Genomic DNA, 20,664 nt, shown 5'->3' on the forward strand with positions numbered 1-20,664 from the left:
AAATTGAATGGAATTTCTTCCTCCATTCCTCTTATCCACACACCTTGTAATTTAAGGATATTTTAGTCAGGTCAATTTGGGTTTTATGTGTGTGTGTGTATGTGTGTGTGTGTGTGTGTGTGTGAAACCAGAATATTGTTACAAAAGTCGTGTGCCACTCCCACTCTCTGTTGAGTGATAGCAAGATCCCAGGGGGTTCCAGGCACTCAGAGTTTGTGTTCCTTTGGAGACTTGAGATATGGCAGAGACTGGCCTAGCTTTAAGAAATATAGTTTCTTCACATATTTACAGCGTCAGTGTAAATGGAGGGACTCCAGAACTCACAGCATTGTTATTTCAAGAGGGGCTTGTCGCCCACAGCAGTGCAGCCAACCTTCAGCCAACCTGCCCAAGATGGATCCCAGACTTTCTCCTCCCTTCTTCTTCCCAGAACACCCTGCTAAAAACTCTCTTTTCCTGTCACCTCATACCCAATTACCCTGGCAACATCTGTCTCCCTAGGCCAAAAGATTCCTCTCAGGTGGCCCATCAACACCTATTATCATGTTAACAGATCTGCTCTTCGCTAGACCAGCCAGGCTGGTTTTCATGAGGCAGCCCAGGGATTCCTTGTCTGGCACAGTTCTGCAGCTTGTACTTTCATCAATATCCCAATTAATCAAGACCTTACCATTTATTAATTTATAGGGTTTAGGGGGATGTCCTCCAAATATATTAAGCAGATCCTCTTCCCCCCTTCATTTACTCCCTGCCCTGCTTCCCACAGACCCCTTCTTCATTTCACCTGTCCCTCTTTCCGCTACCATTGTTGCTTTTCGTTGAAACTGTATGAGGATGTCCAACTGGAAGGCACAGCAGCTGTACCTGTATTGATTAGCACAGGCTTTCCTACTTAGAACCAAGCAAAGGCTACAGAACACATTCAGGAGGCAGTATTCCGAAAGAGCTCTGTTTAGCAGGATGAGAGAGAGAAGCGGGAGGGTTGGGAGCTCAGTGAATATGGGCATATGCTCTGTGAGCAGACCACAGACTGCTAAATATGCACCTCCAGGAAATTAGCTGCCAAGTTTTCCCTTTTCTCGCGAGGAAGCCTATTCAGCATAAGGGAAAATCCCTTAAAAAAAGGGATAACTTGGCAGCTATGCCAGGAATATAACCTTCAGTGCAAACAAAACACATGTGCAAGGACAGATCCCACACCTGGGAGGGGTGAGAGGAGGACTAGGAGAGGTGTCAAAAGTGCTCAGATTTCTACCTTGAACCCTCCTTTTTTGTGAGGTATTGATTACATAGCTGTGATGTAGGAATGATGTATTGGGGGGTGTTTCTTGGTGATGGGAAAACTGAGAAAGGTGGAGGTTCTCTTTTGTTCTGGGTTCCTTCCTTGTTCTCCTGCGTGAGGGGAAGGACCCTGTTGCAACAGCAAAATTAAAAGCTTTGCTTCTCAAACTTCTCTGGTTGGCCCCTGTTATATTCTCCGACCGATGGAGAACCCAATAAGGGCTCTTGTGTACCCCATAAGGGAATAAGGGCAGATTTTTGCTTATAACAGATGCCTCTAATTTCCATCATTGATGTATAGATGCAGAGTTAATAAAAGGGACTTACCCACCTTGGCAACACTTTCAGGCAGACTAGGTACAGTTTTGATGTTGTTAATAAAACAGATCTGCTCTACTTTACTCAAATTGATTACTTGGCTCAGCCATTTCATTTCAGGAATTTTAAAATCTTCTTTCACACTTCAGTATGAAGGAAAGACAGCTACGTTTTCCTCCAAGTTCAATGTCCACAAATTAATTATTAAAGATTTGGATAGAGAAAGTGGTATTCTACTACATTGCCTTAGGAAACAGAAAACTTGAATGATCATTTTCTACTTTTAATACATATTTTCTAAATTCTGAAACCTCGGCTTGTGCTTTTGGCTTATTTTGAATCTGCCTCTTGTATGATGAAGTGAGGGGGCTTGCAATTTTTAATTTTTTGCCTAGGGTAAGAATAAAAAAATAAATAAATGCTTTTTAAGAAAGCAAAGTGAAAAAAAAATACTATCCTGTATCCTGAACCCAATGGACCGCATGCCTGTTTCCATCTTCTGGCTATTTTTTACCCTACTCTCATTTCAGGTGACATACATATCCAATCCTCAGACCATTGCATTGGCTGACTCCCTAGTGTGGGCTCACCCAAGTGATGTCCTTCAGATGTCATTGGGCTGCAAAACCATCCTTTCTGACTATTGCCCATGCTGGTTGATGCTGATGAGAGCCTGTCATGCTGAAAGGGATCATGTTGGCTAACCTTTCCTCAACTCATTCTGATGAAACCTTTCGGTCTGACTCTGCAGCTTTTATTTCCCCTACTCACAGCAGCCTCCATTCTCGTTTTGGAAACAGACAGAATTTGCTTCCTGACTTGATTACGTCTTGCAGTGTCAATCTGTTGAAAAAAAGCAAGGCTCATTAAAGCTAGCTATGTTTGCACTCTGAAGGAACGATGTTTACGCTGCTTCTAGACACGGGTACCTGCCCTCTGTATATGAACCCATATGAAAGATATTATTGGCATTAGCAGACTGTTTTCATCTTAAGAATCTCACAGCACTAACGCAGGCACCAGCTAATTTAAAAATGACATCTCAATTAGCAAAACAAATGAGAGTACATGGGAGCCCAAACTCCATGTGTTATGTGGAAACCCGTTAAGATTCACTTCTGCTGTGGGAAATAAGGCTCCATCAATTTGTCTTCCTGAAAATACGAAAAGTGTATATGGTTACAGTAATTGAGCTTTATGATCTTAGCAAGCCTTGCTAAACTCTCCAGAAACAGGTGTTTAATAATGGCTGATTTTAATGAGATTGTCTTGAGAAAGTCTTGGGGAAATTGACAGAGACATCCAAAATGGAAATGAGAGGCGGTGGCAGAAACAATCACACGGGATACAGAGCAACCTGAGACATGTCTGGAGGGCAAAGGTTTAAGGCAATTGCTGTGCGAGATAAAGCAAAAAAGGATTGCACATTTAGCTTATGCTTTCTTTTGTTCTGAATTGTCGACACATTTTCAGACATGGAGAGAAACATTTAAATATGCAATGGCAATAACAGGATAGATGAACAGCAAGATGACAGGCTTTCGGTGCATTTTCAAAATCACGTTGCTTTCCACTGACAATATCCTTTTCTTGTTTACTCTTTTCCCATCAAGACAATCGAGCCATTCAGTGGTCAGTGTGCAATGGGTATCTATGCTAGTGCAAAGGCAAGGAAGACCTGCGGCAGGGAATTCTCTCCTCCTCCTCTCTACTGACCTTCCCCTATGGCCTTGCAAGAGATTGGACCATTGACACCAATGAGGGATGGGGCACGGCTGTGTGTGCATCATGCAAAACCAGACACAAGACGCCTTGTGCAAATGGAGCTGTAAATTTGGAAAGTTTCCTAATGGCTTTCTCAAGCTTTTTACAAGTCTTAGAGGAGTGCATTATATGACTGCATCTGATGTCGATGCCAAACTGAAGGGAGAAAGGTCCATGCTTTTGAACTTCAGGTAGCTTCTAGATTATCTGTTTATTGAGCATTCATTCTGATTATTATTATTATTTTGCGGGGATGTGAAGCAATTGTTACCACACACTTTCCCATAACTTTCCTTACCACAGAACGTCTGAATTTTCTGTTTTAATTTTGGAGGAGTGTTTGCCGTGCAAGAGTGACAAATCCCCTTTAATTGTGAAAACGGGATTCAAATTGCACCCGAAACAGTGGCAGTCTGGAAGCACCTGAAGTGACAAATTTAAAAGCCACTGGGGTCAGATGGCATGCACCCAAGAACTCATAAAGAATTCACGTATGAAATAGCTGATAGTTTGACTAAAACACAGAATTGGTATCGTTATCAGTTGGCTGCAAGGCTTTAAAGAGATGATAGTTTGATAACTCTGTAGATATTAGGAAAAGATGACATGCCTAACCGGGTAACAATGCTATATAGTTATTAGGAGATTTAAGAAAAGAAACACGCAGAATGATTTTAAAATATACGGTGATTTAAAAATATATGGTGATTTGCAATTCACTCATTCCCTCTCCCCCATAGAAGGCATTTGAGTCCCTCTAGGAACTTTGAGCCCCCTAGCCATGATATCTTTTTGCATCTCGACCCCAGAAATCTGAAGGGGCACCCCTGTTCATTAAATTAATGTGATCAGTTCAGGTAAAATGGAGATCTGGTTAATGGTACAGCTACTCTACATGACACAAGCCATAATAATCTCTTTGACATTTTAGTCCTTAAGAGTCACATAAGTGAACCTGCAGCAGCCTGAAAGTCAGTCAAGGTTTCAAACTGAGCAAAATTGTGCTCTTTTCAAGGGCAACTCTGTTATTTCCAACGCTTTCCATAGCCATTGTGTTCGGTTTAAAAACCCTCACAGCTCACCACAGTGGCTGACAGCTTTCCTTTTGTGTCAGTCTTCTAGGTGGGAGGAGAACCGGAGGGGGGGTGTTAACAGTGAAGTCTCAGGGGTTTTAACCCCCCCAAATATGTTGTAAACAAGCAAGAAAAGGCCTCTCTCCCTCTGAGGAACAAAGAGTAATGCACAGGAAAGAAACAAAGGCTTGGGACAGAACTGAGTGCCTTTTCAAAATGCAAATTCATATGCCATGACTTAAAAGGGAGCTGACCACTGAACAATTTTACCACAGAAAGGCAATCAAATCCTTGGCAGGGTGTTCCGGGACAAAGGACCCCTTCTTTCATGAAATTTAATTGTATAACTATATAGCAGCGTGGTCCCTCTTTTCTGTATATATGAACCATTGCTTCTATTGAGGAGTTTTTGCAGGAGAACATTTTGAGAAGTTTAATGCTCTGTTCCCCCTCCCGCTTTCAATCTGCGGGGGCTTCAAACGGGGCCCTGTGCCATTCTTAAGCTTCCCATCAAGTTGCATTCTGCGCTGCTGAGCGATTGCCACCCATTCCTAGCAGAATAAATAATTAAGCTAGTCATTACCACAATCTGCCTCTAATTAAGCAAACAACTGGCTCTTTTCAGCTGGGGGGGGGAAGGGAGGATGTTCAGGCCACTTATGTGTCAGCCTGCAATTTTGAGTTGGCGGTGGTGGTAGCAGAGCAGCCGCAGCCACTATGCGTGTGGTAGAGGCCAGCACACCGAAACATGGGCATGAGCGCAAGGATAAAATGCGCACTTTGCAAAGTATCAGTTGATGGAGGCCAGATAACGAGGGGAAAGAGTATTGGGTGAGAGAAGCCACATGGGTATATTTTCAAAAGAAGATGGTAATGAGAAAGGCGGTGGAGAATGCTGGGACTCAGTGGTGTAGTGTGTGGGGACGGCGACAAAGGGTTGGTTGCCCTGGGCACAACATTTCAACACCAGGAGGTGCTGCCTCAATACAGCTGTGTGCTTCTGTTGAAAACGGCTTCTCCATTCAAACCAGGAAGTGACCTCTCCAGACAATGGAATGGCTTTTATTTTCTTGTCTCTGTGGCTGCGCTCTCCTGGGTGACGCAGATGCCGTTAGGCAGTTGAAGGCGCATGTGTACTCCATTCGTACTCCCCAGGGGCTGGCAACCCATGGTACGCCACTGCTGGGACTTAAAGTAGAAGGCAGAATGAAAGGAGAAGAGACATTTCTGCCTATGGAGCACCATTATCTAAAAGATCTCCTTGGAACCTGGGGGATTTCTAGGCCAGGAGTAATTAATGTGGTGCCTTTCAGATTTTGCAGGCTACAATTCCCCATCAGCTCCAGCAAGCATGGTCCGCATTCAGAGGTGATGGGAGTTGTAGTCCACAACATCTGGAGAGCATCCTATTGACTGCCCTGGTCTAGAACCATCAGATACATGCCCAGAGGAGCTGTAGCCCAGTGGAAGAACACAAGCTTTGTCTTCTGAAAGCCCCAAGCTTGTTGACATCTCCAGGCAGGGCTTCTGCCAGTCAGTGTAGAGACACTGGCGTGGCTCAGTAAAAAGTAACACCCTATGTTCCCCTTGACTAAATGCAAGCACAACCCTGCTGTGCCCAGGAATGGAGGACAAAAGCCTGGAAAAGAGACTGAGGAGATATGATAGCCATCTTCAAATATCTGAAGGGCTGTTCTCAAGGGCTGAAGGGTAGGACATGAACCAATGGCTTCCAATTACAAGAAAGGAGATTCTGACTAAATATCAGGAAGAACTTTCTGACAGTAAGAGCTGTTCGACAGTGGAACAGTCTCCTTCGGGAAGTTGTGCACTCTCCTTCCTTGGAGGTTTTCAGAGGGTGGCCGACCATCTGTCATGGATGCTTGAGCTGAGATTCCTGCATTGCAAGGGGTTGGACTAGATAACTCTTGGGTCCCTTCCAACTCTACGATTCTATGATCTGTTCTATCAGTGGCAACCAACACAGGCAGAATCTGCACATATACTTTAGGTAGTGTTTATCCACATTCAGGGATCAACAGGTAACAGCAGGAGAAAAGCTATACGCATATGATTTTGAATACATCCTTACAGATGTCAGGAGGTAATGAGGGATGTATTTTGGTCTGCAGCCTGCAGGTCTGATTCTAGGGAACATTGCCTGCCATGGCCATGGATAATCTTCCTGTGCAGGTGGATGCAGGGAGACCAGAAAGCTAGTGGAACAGACTTCCATGACAGGTGGTGTGCTCTTCTTCCTTAGAGATTTTCAAGCAGAGAGGTTGTATGATCTAGTTGAGATACCTAGATTACCAGGGGTTGGACTAGATGACCCTCGGGACCCTTCCACCTCTACAATTCTATCAGCGGATGCCTCCATCAAACACAATGGCCCCCAATGAACATCATTATGTGAGTAATCATCCTCATTCAGATATGCCTCTTCATCAGTTGCATGCCTGCAGATTTCTCTTGTGGGATTGGTGCAATATTCTCTCTCTCTCCCCAACCCCCCAGATCCAAATCTTCTTTCATTTTCAATAATTGTTCGGTCAAGAAAAATGCATTGCCCCCTTTAATGTTTGAGTGTTTTTAAAAACTGCCTATCAAGAGTCAAGCTTCTCTGAGCCCCCACTCCTTTCTGTGAAGATATAAGCTTCTAAGGGCTTTGAATATAAACATAGCTGCCAAGTTATCCCTTTTTTACAGGGATTTTCCCTTATGCTGAATAGGCTTCCTCGCGAGAAAAGCGAAAACATGGCAGCTATGAATATAAACCATGTGTCAAGCATAAAAATGACTCAGACAGAGACTTTGGTAAGTCTTTTTTAATCCTGTCATTGGCTGTTTGGACCTTTCCATTTGGAATCCTCTGAAGAGTGCTTAGAATCCTTTTAGATCTCAGATGTTAAGTGATCTGTCAATACACGTACTGATGTGGGCATAAAACAAAAAGCAAAAGCCGTTTCATGAATTATATCTGTGTAAGAGGTCTGAATCACAGTGCTGCTATCACAGGTTCTTTTCTTTATTATTATTATTTTTAAAACTTCTTTCATCTCTTGGCATTGACAAGTAGGAAATAGCCACAGGCATTCGAAAGGGCAAGAGAACCATCAGTCTGGCATGTCAGGAAAAAAATAGTACAGATAGCCCATATATCAAATGTTCAGTGTCAATGACTGTGCCTTGGGTATCACACAAATATCCAGTGCCATTTCACTTCTAGTTTTGTTTTTTGCAGAAAGGTGGAGAATTTTTAATAGTCCCATGCCAAGGGGAGGTGCATAAAGACAGGATAATAGCTAGTACCTCTCAAATACTTCAGGAAAGGACCATGTCTTATTTGTGTAACTGCAGAATTTTCCCTTAAGGCTAGGGCTGGGTCAAAGAATAAACAAGCACAAAACAGTAGAAATGGCTGTTCTCCTAAGCCCAGCTTGGGTATAAATGTTGGGCTCTTTTAAAGCTCACCTCAAAACAAGCGGTGGTTGAAACACTTCACCATCTCAGATGTAAAGCCAAGCTAAAGAAGAATCCACGGCTATCTATCTATCTATCTATCTATCTATCTATCTATCTATCTATCTATCTATCTATCTATCTATCATCTGTATAAATGTAGATCCCTTCCTGGTTGACTAGTTGTATACAAGAAATAAAACTACAGCTAAATCAGGGCCAGCAATTGGAAAACAGGATATGAAGTCTTCTAAGCAGTACAACTGGATCAATCTCATTTAGCTATGAAGTGGCACCTTTCAGAGAGTCGGGAAATGGAAGGATAGTCCGGGAACAATAGCTGTAACCGTAGCCCGGTACTTGCCAGTGCTTTTTTTGGAAAAATAATAATAATGAGGAGCTGGTACTCATAGCTGCGATTGCCAGCACACAATGGCCAGCGTGAGCAGCAGAAGGAAGATACAAGGGTACTCCTACCAGTGAGTAGCATCACACACAAAAAGTACTGGCTTTAGCTCCTGGAGACTGTTTTTTATTGCAACTATGGGGATGAAAGGTAGTGAATAGAGAAAAGGAAAAATCTAAAGCAGTATTATCCCCGCCACCTATGGCTGCCCCTTGCTGACTCTTACAAAGTCTATGGGGAGGAAGGAGAGCTGCTATAGCACCACGGTTTGAGCCTTGTTAAAAACAACAACTTGCTGACATTTTTTTTGGAGTGGGGGCAGGTCTGAACTGCCTGAGATGACCTCTTAACTTGCTCAGATCTTGCTGAAACTGGTTTTATTTTGAAGTGGTAAGCTGGAGGAGAATGCCCTTGAATGCTGATGCAATGCCCTTCTCTCGCCTTTGAGACACCATAGCCTTAGGGTGACCAGGGGCAGAAAGGAAAGTGTTCCTGTCTCTTTAATTGGCTCTGTAGTATAGGGAATTGCAGTGAGACTTGACCCTTCAGCAGTAAATGGAACCTGCTGAAATTCCCCAGTAGCTAGCTCTACTATTAGGCAGAGTAGCACAAGGTGGGGAGCACAGGTGAAGTTCTGAGGGACAGAGGTGAACCTGTTGTGTGCCTCTGAATGTAGCCAGTGGCCCTCTGGAGTGGTGGAAGACACCATCCCATCTCCAATACTGACGTAAGACAGCTGCCGGTCTGGTACATGGAAGAGAGGGAGGTGCCCTCTTGTTCTCTGTCAATGTTCAAGGATGTTGAACATCTGTAGACATCATATTGGTGTCCCCTGCTTTAAAAAGTGTGACTGCATCATTCAGGCACCAATTCCTGCTTTCACCATTTCCCACCCACCCAGGGCTGTCTGAAGCAGATCTCTTCACCCTGCCTGCATGGTAGGGCGGATCATGCCCCAGACAGTTTACAGCTGATTATAATTCAGTCCTTCTGACTGAATTTGCAGGAGGTGGTGACATGTGGAGGGGGGCAAGGTGCTGTTATGTAACAGAAGAGATTGATCATGATTTGGGTGGGGAAAACATACAGCTAATTGACATTTCTTTTATTTTTGCCTTGTCATCCTCATTCCAGGTCTATGAAACTCACATTGTCTAGTCTGCACACAATAATTACAGAAAAGAAAGGAAGAGTGACAGAGATCACTTAGAATGCAGCTCCTCCACCTGTGACTAAATAGGGCTTTGAAGACACCGCTTTACAAGTCTCACTGCTGCCTCTTACAAGACTGTTCCTGCACCGTTAAAGGCCTAGGTAAACTCTTTTGCACACAGTGTTGCTCTACAAGCATGGGTACCACATTCTGGGAGTTTTGCACCATGCAGAGCATCATTCCATAGCTGTGTGTGACTTGCAAAACTGTCACCTCTGCAGGAAAACCTGTGCCATAGCCAGACTTTGTGGTGCAAGATTTCTTGTTTCCTATCAGCTGCAGTTAGTCGTCCAACTTCTGGGAAAGCAGCTTTTCTGAAAATGAGGCCATTTCTCTGAGCACATTAACAGTGGCAGTGTAGTTTTCCTGAAAAAAGAAAGTCAGGGGGTCTGGAAAGCACAAAGTGGTCTGAAGATGACCCAAACACGACTGAACTTTGCAGGCTTCCTTGCAGATATGGTTGTGCACTCTTTTGGGACCACCATTTGTATTTCAGTTTGCATCCTGTCTTCTGAACAAGATGCCCAAGGTGGCTGAAAGTGATGCTGATGCTGCTAATGATGGTGATTATAATAATTTACAAATCTACTGCATAATTTGGAAAGCTGTTTGTCTGTTCACTATGCATTTGCCCACCTCCTAAGATATTGTAACCCAATTTTGCATGGTGATTCTTGAGATCAAGGAGCAGGTTTTTGCCTTGGGTTGCATACAATTGGACACCATTTTGAAGCCAGGTGGTGGACTGAACCTTTAAAAATTGCACTGATTTTAGCCACTGATTTCAAAACGGCACTGAGTTTTTGGGTTTCTCAGAATTCCCGAGCAACACTGAATACGAGACTGCTAGTTCAGTATAAATCAGATATCAACGTCCAAATAAAGCAACAATTAAAAACAATTGAAATAAATATAGTAAGGGCAAGAGCAGATATAAACAGCAGTCAATGGGAAACCACCAGCAGAAAAAAATGAATCACGCCTGCAGGCTGAACACCTTTCTAAACAATAGGGCCTTCAGTTGTCAATGCGAGAAGTGAGGTTACAGGGAACCAGGCAGAGGGCCTTCTCAGTAGTGGCACCTGCCCTGTGGAACACCCTCCCACCAGATGTCAAGGAAATAAACAACCATCTGACTTATAGAAGAACATCTGAAGGCAGCCCTGTTTAGGGAAGTTTTTAATGTCTGATGTTTTATCACTTTATCATCATCATCATCATCATCATCATCATCATTAATTCTGTTGGGAGCTGCCCAGAGTGGCTGGGCAAACTCAGCCAGATGAGCGGGGTATAAATGAAAAATTATTCTTATTCTAATTAAGGCAATGTCAACAGCAGAGACGGGGATAAATGGGCCTGGTTGAAAAGGGAGTTCCAAAGCCTTTCTCACTACATATTATGGACATAGCTGCCAAGTTCTCCCTTATGCTGAATAGGCTTCCTCGTGAGAAAAGGGAAAACTTGGCAGCTATGATTATGGGAGAGACAGGGCTGGCACTGAATGCCACTCCCTTCCTATAAGACCTAGCTTGTGTTGTGCTGTCATACGGTTTTGTGTTTTCCTGCACAGTTGTTGCTGGCAGGAACTGGGAATGCACGACATGGTGACATCCAAGGTGTTCAAACAACTTCAGGGGTTAAAGGGGATTTGTGGGGCTCAGGGCTGTCTTAAGCATATGCAGTGCTGGGATGCAAATATTTGTGCGGCCCCCCTGGCTGCCCAGTCCCAGGTGCGCAGGAGGGCGGAGCTGGCCAGCCGGCCGCCTCAGCATCTCGCTGGCTCTGTCACCCCCGAACTCGCGGCGCGGAGCCTCCTGCAGCAGAAGAGCCCACCGCGGCACTCCGACCAATGGATGGGCTCTTCCCCAGACTCAACTCTCAGGCCCTGGACTCTTGGCCTGGCGCCCCTGAGAGCCCGGTTCCCGGATGCCCTGCACCCCTAGCGCCTATGGGTAAGACGGCCCTGGCTGGGGCTGCATATGGCAGCCAGTTCTCCCACCATTTTGTACTCTGGCAATGCTCCTGCAGGTTGGGAGTTTGGCTTATGTGAGAATGTGCATGTCGATTCCTGTGCCAATCAGGATCTCCCTCTTTCTTTCTTTCTTTCTTTCTTTCTTTCTTTCTTTCTTTCTTTCTTTCTTTCTTTCTTTCTTTCTTTCTTTCTTTGCATTTATAGACCACTTAAGATTTCAAAGATCTCTAAACGGAGTACAATCTCTAACCAGTGTAAAAACTATCTGTTGTTAAAATGTTTAAACAGCAACACAACCCAAAACCAGTAAAACGTCAACGTCAACACACAGGCTGCCACCAGGGGCACAGCTAACCTGCACAGCTCTGCAACCCCCTCATTCATTTATTTTAAAGGGGAACGAGGTAAAATTCTCACACGAAGCATAAGAATTTTACACTGGGGGTCTCAGGTTCAGAGGGCAGCCCTGTGCTTCCAGCATTGTGCAGTTCCACCTTACACATCTGTTCATGTGAACTGCCCTGAGATCTTGTGATGAAGGGTGATATATAGATTTAAGAAATAATAATAATAAATAATAATAATCACATGTAGGAACTCACAGTTTCCCAGGGGTTCTAAAAACATGCCCAAACGATCATGTGACTCAGCCCTTGTGCTCAAGGGGATGGAAGAAGCAGACCTCCGCTCCCAGGAGGGGTGATTATTCTTGCTCGAAGCAGCTTTCCTGATAACAAAAGGAACTCCCTGTGATAAAGTTTGAGAGCCCCTTTTATAAGGACGCTTGGCCTAATTAAGTCGATAGTGTTTTCAGGGGCATCTCCTCTTTCCATTCAAGAGGCCGAGTTTGATGGAGTATAATGAGTGTTAATCTTGATAGAGCATTGGATTTCTACCAACTTGCACGGTTCTGTTCTGTGATGCATGAGTGGATCCACTTTGCCAAGACAAAGGAAGAAACTTGCTTTTGGCTTTCACAAAAGCACAAAGGGGGGGGGAGGAACTGTCTTCCAAAATGGCTTAGGGTTGCACGTAGATCTCAGCATATGCCAGAGGCATTTGGGGGCAAACCTCGTGAGCATCATAGACCACATCAGATATAAAAGCTGGGGGACCGCATGTAATTTGTGCAATTTCAGCAAAGGAAGTCATGAAAAATGGCTCAACATGTGCTGGGATCCACATGGAGAAGGTCCAACTGCTTCTCCATCTGGGTGTTCTTTCCAAAGATCCCTCCCTCCCCCTGGATCCTCTTCCACAAATTTGTCTAATTCTCTCTGAAAGCCACCCAAGTTGGTGGCCAACACTCTCAAATGGCATAGCTGTGTGAACATGTCCATTCTTTGTCTGTCCCGAATCTTCTGACAATTCAGCTTTGATGACATTCCCAACCATGGTGAAAAAGAACTGCCAAAGGGATGTGCATCTAATCTAGTTAATGATCAAGTCTAAGACAAGCAGGAAGATGCTTCTCTCCCCCTTGTAAAAAGCAACAAAACGAAGCAAAAAACATATTCATCGCCATTACTATCCATGTTTTCATTGGCCAGTTGTCAGCAGTTGGGTTACACAAATGGCAGTCTTTCTCCATTGATGTGTAATGTGTAAAGTAAGACAAGAGGCCTTTAAATTGGCTGGAAAAAAAATTCTAAAATGTGCTGTAGGAGGGTGGGAGAGACCTCCTAAAAAGCAATGCTACACCACCTGGCTTCCTTGATGTTCCAAGCAGATTAAGGCTTCGTCTTGCCTTGCCCTGCCCTGCCAGACAATTATTGATATTTGAGGTCTCTGTTTCAGTGAAAGCCATCCTCCTTTGCCTCCCTGGCTTTTCTACGAGGCTGTCAATCTCGGGTCAGGATGAACATGCTAATTGACTGCCTCGCTAATTTATTTATGGCTAATGACAGAAAGAAAAATGTGGGACGCTCATGGTCCGAGGCCTTCAGTGAAGAACTATTCACGTTTTAAAGGAATGCCTTTAACTACCCACCATTACTAATTTAGCTGATCGTCATGCATTATATTTAAAGATCATCAACACCCAGCAAAGTGCTGCCTTATTATGGAAGGAAATGTACTGGGGAGAGGAAAGCATTACATGTTCCACACAACAATTGGAGCTTTCAAGCATATTGTATTACGAGAACAGGGAAACTGTTCTAGCATTTGAAAGTAGGATGCAGAATAATTATATTCAATTAACTAAGGGCTTCTTGGGCAGTTGGCCCAACAACACACTTTATATGCCAAGGCCTCAGAACGGAGAACGAAATCGGTTGGTGGGAATTATTTTTCCCTTGCACCAGGCATCTTGGCTCATGTTAAACATATTATAAAAGGGCCAGAATTTCTATTAACATTAAAACAATTAGGAGAGCCTTGTGTGGTGCAGTGGTTAGAGTGTTGGACCAGGACCTGGGAGATCAGGGTTCGAATCCCAACTCAGCCATGAAACTCGCTGGGTGACCTGGGGCCAGGTTCGCACTCTCAGCCTAACCTACCTCATAGGGTTGTCGTGAGGATAAAATGGGGAGGAGGAGAACTATGTTCCTTGGGGGGAAAGTGGGGTGGAAATGTAAACAAACAAACAAAACCATAACCCCATTATATCTCTGCTGCACCCGTATTTTATCCACATTTCTATGTTTGCGGGTGCAACTGTGCAAAACGGATGAAAATAGCAATCCTGGCTATTCAAACATTGGGTATTCTGTATCTATGGTCATCCTCTTATCAGCATATATTTTCCCCTAGAAGATTTCTTTTTATATACAAAAAAGTTCAGTTCAGTTGGTGTTGCAGAACTGTTTTGTTCCTCCTAAAGTGGATCCTGCAGCCCAGTCATCCATTTCTGAATGGCATAAACTGCCACCCCTTTGCAAAGGATGGATTCTGCATGGGGGGATGCCTCAATAAAGTTGAGCAAAACTGCAGTAAATGCAGACAAAAATATGGCAGAAACCAGCTCAATTTGTAGGAGCTTGCTTGCCAAAATCCTTGCAACAAAAATATTGATGTCTGGCGGGTAATCAAACACTGATAGGACAGGCAGATTACCTTCTCAGAAGAAATTCCATCCATCAGCTACGGCAATGAAACTGGGACACTGTAGAAAAGCTTGCTGTACTTTAGCGATAAGGATTAGTGTGGAAGTGAAAGTGTGAAACATGGTAACTGAGAACATTTAGAGTGCCCTATTAGCAGTTCCACAATGTATTCTTCCTTCTTTCTTTATGTGGGAGAAGCAGGAGGAGATTCGAACTCCTGCCTACAGGGCTGTTTAGGGAATGGCAAGGCTGGGGCCACTGCATGTGCTATGAGACTGGGGCATGGCCCTGTCTTCACTCGCTCCCTCCATATATGGGCATTTTTATTTCCTTTTTGTACTTTCTGGCAAAAGTCACCTGCCCCTTTCTGTCACCATGAACAAAATTTGGATCCAACGAAAAATGTTTTATAGTGTGTAAAGAAAAGTGAAATTGGTTTTTGTTTTAGGAAATCAGAAAGAGTGGGCATCCACAAGTAGCCCAGTTTGTTTGCTGAGGACACTCCATAGAATATGATAAATGACGTTTCATCCCAAACTAAATTATATGGGGGAGAAGCCCTTGCAAAAAGAAGTCAAATTATGATACATTCCCCAAACAAAACAGTAGCTTACAGAAATCAATCAGGCTATCACTTATCATCAAGAAGGCCATCGGTTCAACTCATACTTGGTTGCCATTTGATTACAGTAATCTAGTTACTGTAGAAAAATGAATGTTTGGACCATAATAAAAGGACTTCCCAAACACCTGTTAAGGACACGAAGGTATCTCATGGAGTTGGCTCCATGGGCTCACTTGATACTGGGAAGCCCACTATCAGTTAAACAGGTCATTGACCAGGCAAATGCTAACCCTCCACCTAGTCCTCAAATAGAGATTAACAGAGGAATGAATGCCTGATGTACCTTGACCCTGATATACCTTGAATAATATGTAGGAGCTTTCTCAGTCATTGCTCACCGTGAGGATAGGAATTCCCCTGACACTTTGTATACACTGTTACTTCTCCTCCAATTCCACATGTTTAGCCCTGACTTCACTGCAAGACTCCATTGCCTTTGGACATGCTGATGACCAAACCACACTTCACTCCATTTGTAGAGATCCATGGCTGGCACCTAAAGTTTGAGTCACACGTGCTTCGGCTATGCTTTAGATAAAGGATGGGAAACCTTTGGCCTGCCAGATCTTTCCTGAACCACAGCTTGCTGCATCCCCAACCTTTGCTTGCTTGTGCTGATTGGAGTTGCACTTCAGCAACATCTGGAGGGCCAGAGGTTCCCCACATCTCCTTTAGATGTTACAGAAGCAGAGCAGGAAACAGTTTTCTCTGTGTACATTCAATGGCACTGCTGTCACCCCCCACTATGGGATGGGACAAGTCATGCTGATCCTTTCTGCCTTGTTATTGCCTCCCAACCATGATGTGGTAAATATACTGCTACAAAAGTTTGATGCCACCCCACTCTCTGCAAGACTCCAGGGGGTTCCAGGCACTCACCCAGTTGTGTTCCTTTTGAGAATTGGGACACGGCAGAGACTGTCGTAGCTTTGACAAATATGGCTTATCACTTTCGGGCTGCATGGAGGGAGTCTAGATCTTACAGCACCATCATTTCAAGAGGGGCTTGTCCCACACAGCAGTGCAGCCATGGTGTCCAAGGCATCTCTCCCAACCAACTTTCCCAAAATGGATCCCAGTCTTTCTTCTTCCTCCTTCCCAGAACACCTTGCTAAAACCTCAATTTTCCTGTCACCTCACAGCCAGTTACCCTGGCAGCCTTCCAAATCCCCAGTCTCTGTTTGCACCCCAGGGCAAGAGGGCGGGAGGACAATTCTCTTGTATCGCAAATGGCCCTTTACTGTTTCTTAATGGCCCTAGCTAACCCAGGAATTCCTCTGCAGCTTGCATTTCTTGCTTCACATCCCAAATAATGGTGTCCCTGAAATTTTTTACACATCACTTGGGAAGACAGGTGAACTAATGCCAGTGTACTGGAAAGAAGCAAAGATCACCAGTGTTGAAGCAATGATTCTTCAACATCAACTTCATTGGACTGGTCATGTTGTGCGGATCACTGATTATCATCTTCCAAAGCAACTACTCTATTTTGAACTTAAAAATGGAAAGCCTAATGCAACAAAAGATGTTTAAAGACTCTCTCAAGGCAGATCTTAAAAAATGTAGTGTAAACACAGACAACTGGGAAACACTGGCCTGCGAGCGCTTCAATTGGAGAACAGCCTTTACCAAAGGCTTTGAAGACACTCGAACTCAGGATGAAAGGGGGAAATGTGCTAAAAGGAAGGCACGCTTGGCAAATCCACACTGTGATCAACTCCTGCCCGGAAACCAATGTCCCCACTGTGGAAGGACATGTGGATCCAGAATTGGCCTCCACAGTCACTTTCGGACTCATTGTTAGAACTGTGTTTATGGAAGACAACCTTACTCGGCTACGAGTGATTGCCAAAGAAGAAGAAAGACTCCAAATCCTACCATTTATTAATTTCTAGGGTTTAGGGTAGGTCCTCCTCAATCTGGAACAATACACAGAACTGTCCTCAGGCACATGACCTTTAGATACTACAGCAACAGCACAATGGGATGAACCCATGGGAAAATGACTCCTCTGCAATTCCTGTAATGTTTAAGGTCCTAAAGCAAGCCTGGAGAACTTGTGGGCTTCCAGACATTGCTAGACTACAACTCCCATAATTCCTGGCTATTGGGCATGCTGGCTTGGGCTGGTGGGAATTGGCATCCAATAGCATCTGGAGGGCCACAGGGTCACCAAAAGGGTGTCATTGGAACTGTTCTTTATAGCCGGCATGGCATAGGATGCATTTTTTTCCTAGCAGCACAACCCTTTCCCTTTGCAACTGATGGTGCTGAATAAAGTGATTTCATATGCTGGTGGCACTTACAGGGCCATTTTAAAGAACACGGATCACTCCCAATTTTAAAGCTTATATTTCACTTTAGGTTCCATTAAAGAGCCAGTTTTATTTTACCTTTTCAGTAGACACTTTCAAGTATAAGGTACAACCTCAGTTCTTTCACAAGCAATTGACTGGGAATCTCAAGAGACAGGTTGGGTTCCTGAAATCTTTTGCCATAAAACCATTTAATGCCTTATTATACTTTTCATGGTTCTGTCAGTTTAAAAAGCAGGTCTAAAATGCAACCTGTCTGATTCCATATACCGGTATATGGATTACTTCTTCTTTGGCGATCACTCGTAGCTGGGTAAGATTGTCTTCCATATACACGATTTTAATAATGGGTCCGTAAGTTACTGTGGAGGCCAATTCTGGATCCACACGTCCTTCCACAGTGGGGACATTGGTTTCCAGGCAGGAGTTGATCACAGTGTGGATTTGCCAAACGTGCCTTCCTCTTAGCACGTTTCTCCCTTGTGCCCTGAGATTGAGTTTCTTCAAAGCCCATGACACCTTTGGTAAAGGCTGTTCCCCAACTGGAGCGCTCGCAAGCCAGTGTTTCCCAGTTGTCAGTGTTTATACTACAGTTTTATAGATTTGCATTAAGACAGTCTTTAAACCTCTTTTGTTGATCACCAGCATTACGCTTTCCATTTTTTAGTTCGGAATAGAGTACACTGGTACCTCTACTTACAAATAACTCTACTTACGAATGTTTCTACTTACGAACGGAGCTCCGTCCGCCATCTTGGATGCGGTTTAGATAGGATTTTTTTCTACTTACGAATTTTTAGATAGGGTTGCTTCTACTTACGAATTTTTTTCTCCCAATGCATTCCTATGGGATTCGACTTACAATTTTTTTCGACTTACAAATGTGTGTTTGGAATGCATTAAATTCGTAAGTAGAGGTACCACTGTAGTTGCTTTGGAAGACAATAATCAGGCATCCACACAACATGACCAGTCCAACGAAGTTGATGTTGAAGAATCCTTGCTTCAACACTGGTGATCTTTGCTTCCTCCAGTACACTGATGTGATGTGTAAAAAATTTCGGAGACACCGTTGATGGAATCTTTCGAGGAGTTGGAGATGGCGTTTATAAGTGGTCCATGTTTCACAAGCATATAGTAAGGTTGGTAGTACAATAGCTTTGTAAACAAGCACTTTAGTCTCACACACACACACACACACACACACACACACACACACACACACGAGAGAGAGAGAGAGAGAGAGAGAGAGAGAGAGAGAAAGAGAGAGAGAGAGAGAGACTCTTCATAGCAAGATTTTGTTATGTTGCTCTTTATCAAATGTATGTATTGATTGATTTTCAGTAATGCTAAATAAATAAACAGGAATTAAACTGGTAACTCTTCTTTCCTGTCCCATCTTGCTCTTCAATCCTTGAGGGTCTAGGTTTCTCATGACCAGCATTAAAAGATGTATAAATGCCTTACTTGTTTAGATGCTCACATAGCATAACATAACTTATCCTAGATTTATTTTAACAGATCCACTCATAATTGTCCACGTGTTGCCAGTGGAATATACGGAATAAACTAGGGCCATTGTTCAACAAGCTCATCATCGGAATCTGCATTGGCCTTCTTTGCTTTAAATGGTTTGCTTTTAGTTGTTACTCTTGAACAAGTAGTTTTGGAATTTTTAATATTAATCTCAGTGATTGGTGTTTGAAATTGACCAGCTCATTTGATCTTATTTAGTTTTTACTCTGCAGAGAATATTACATTTACTTTTATCTTGAAAGGGAATATTTAGGGTTTTTGGATTTTTTAAAAACTTAGCCCCATCAGATGATAAGAGAAACAGGAGGGGGGAGCCACTCATATTTTATCTTGTTTTCAAACCTTTGCTGCCTTGCGAGTTTTCCCTTTCATGCTGTCTTAGTTCTCCTCTCCCACTGTGCTCTCTTTGTGTGTACAAATGAGTGTTAAGTTGCCCACAAAGGCTGGCTGATAAAGAATATAAAGAGCACCCTACCAGCAGCAGTGAATGGGGGGTTGGCTTATAAGTCAAATGTTAAACTTTTAGACTGTGGAAAGATGAAGGTGCGGATTCCAGCTATTCTATGATCGCTCAGCAGGGATAATAGGATGCTCTGTGGGAATCTCAGTTTTCAGCTTATCCTGTATCCAAGTACTCACCATAACTTTGCAAATCAACAACATAGGGAGTTACACGGTCTACTCCCACTGTCATCATTCTGCCCCCCCCTACTTATGTAGGTTTCATTCTGTCCAGTGGCTCTTCTGATTTAAAGGATTATGAATCTTCTACCTCCCACCCCAGTAATCATTTGTACATCTGAGAGACATAGGTCTGCAAATGTCAGTCATGAATGTCCCATCACAGAAAGGAAGATCACTTCAATCCGGCCCGCGATGACCCCCGCCGCCCGCTGCCGCCGCCTGCTCTTGTGGCGCGCCGCGAGGCGGCGCGATTCCAGATCTGAAAAAATCGCCGAAAATCGTTTCTGCGCATGCGTATGGGCCTCTCCCGACCCAGAAGAGGTGCACTTCCGGGTCGGGGGAGGCCCATACGCATGCGCACAAACAATTTTCGGCGATTTTTTCGGCCTGGAAGCGCGCCACCGCGCCAGTAAATGGGTTTGCGCATGCGTACTGGCGCACACTCCCCCACCCTCCGGCCCACTGCGCACGCACTCCCCCGCCCTCCGGCCCAAAGGCGGGTAAGTATGGGGACCCCTGGGTTAGAGTGTGGTGCTGATAATGCCAAGGTTGCAGGTTTGATCCCCGTATGGGACAGCTGCATATTCCGGCATTGCAGGGGGTTGGACTAGATGATCCTCAGGGTCCCTTCCAACTCTATGGTTCTATGATTATCTGATTTTCTGGAGCATTGGTCCTTTAGTCTCCAAGTTAGGAGAGATGCAGAGAACAGGGCCATTCACAGCAGCCGTACTGAAAAGCCAACTCGATCGGGCTTGCCCTCTTCCTCAGCTGTCTGCCATCTAGCAAGAGATGTTCCATGGGGCTGCAGCAAAGCGAGAGAATGGAAGCAGGGCCACCAACAGGCCTGATGAGAAGTCAGCTGTATCAAGCTCTTCCCTCTCTCACCTGCCACCTGGCAGCAGACATGCCGTCAGATAACAGTAGAGGCAGAAAAAGAACGCAGAGCCACTCTAACCACTCAG

Source organism: Zootoca vivipara, chromosome 10 (assembly GCF_965207765.1).
Source record: "Zootoca vivipara chromosome 10, rZooViv2.hap1.1, whole genome shotgun sequence".
In the NCBI taxonomy this organism is placed as follows: Eukaryota; Metazoa; Chordata; class Lepidosauria; order Squamata; family Lacertidae; genus Zootoca; species Zootoca vivipara.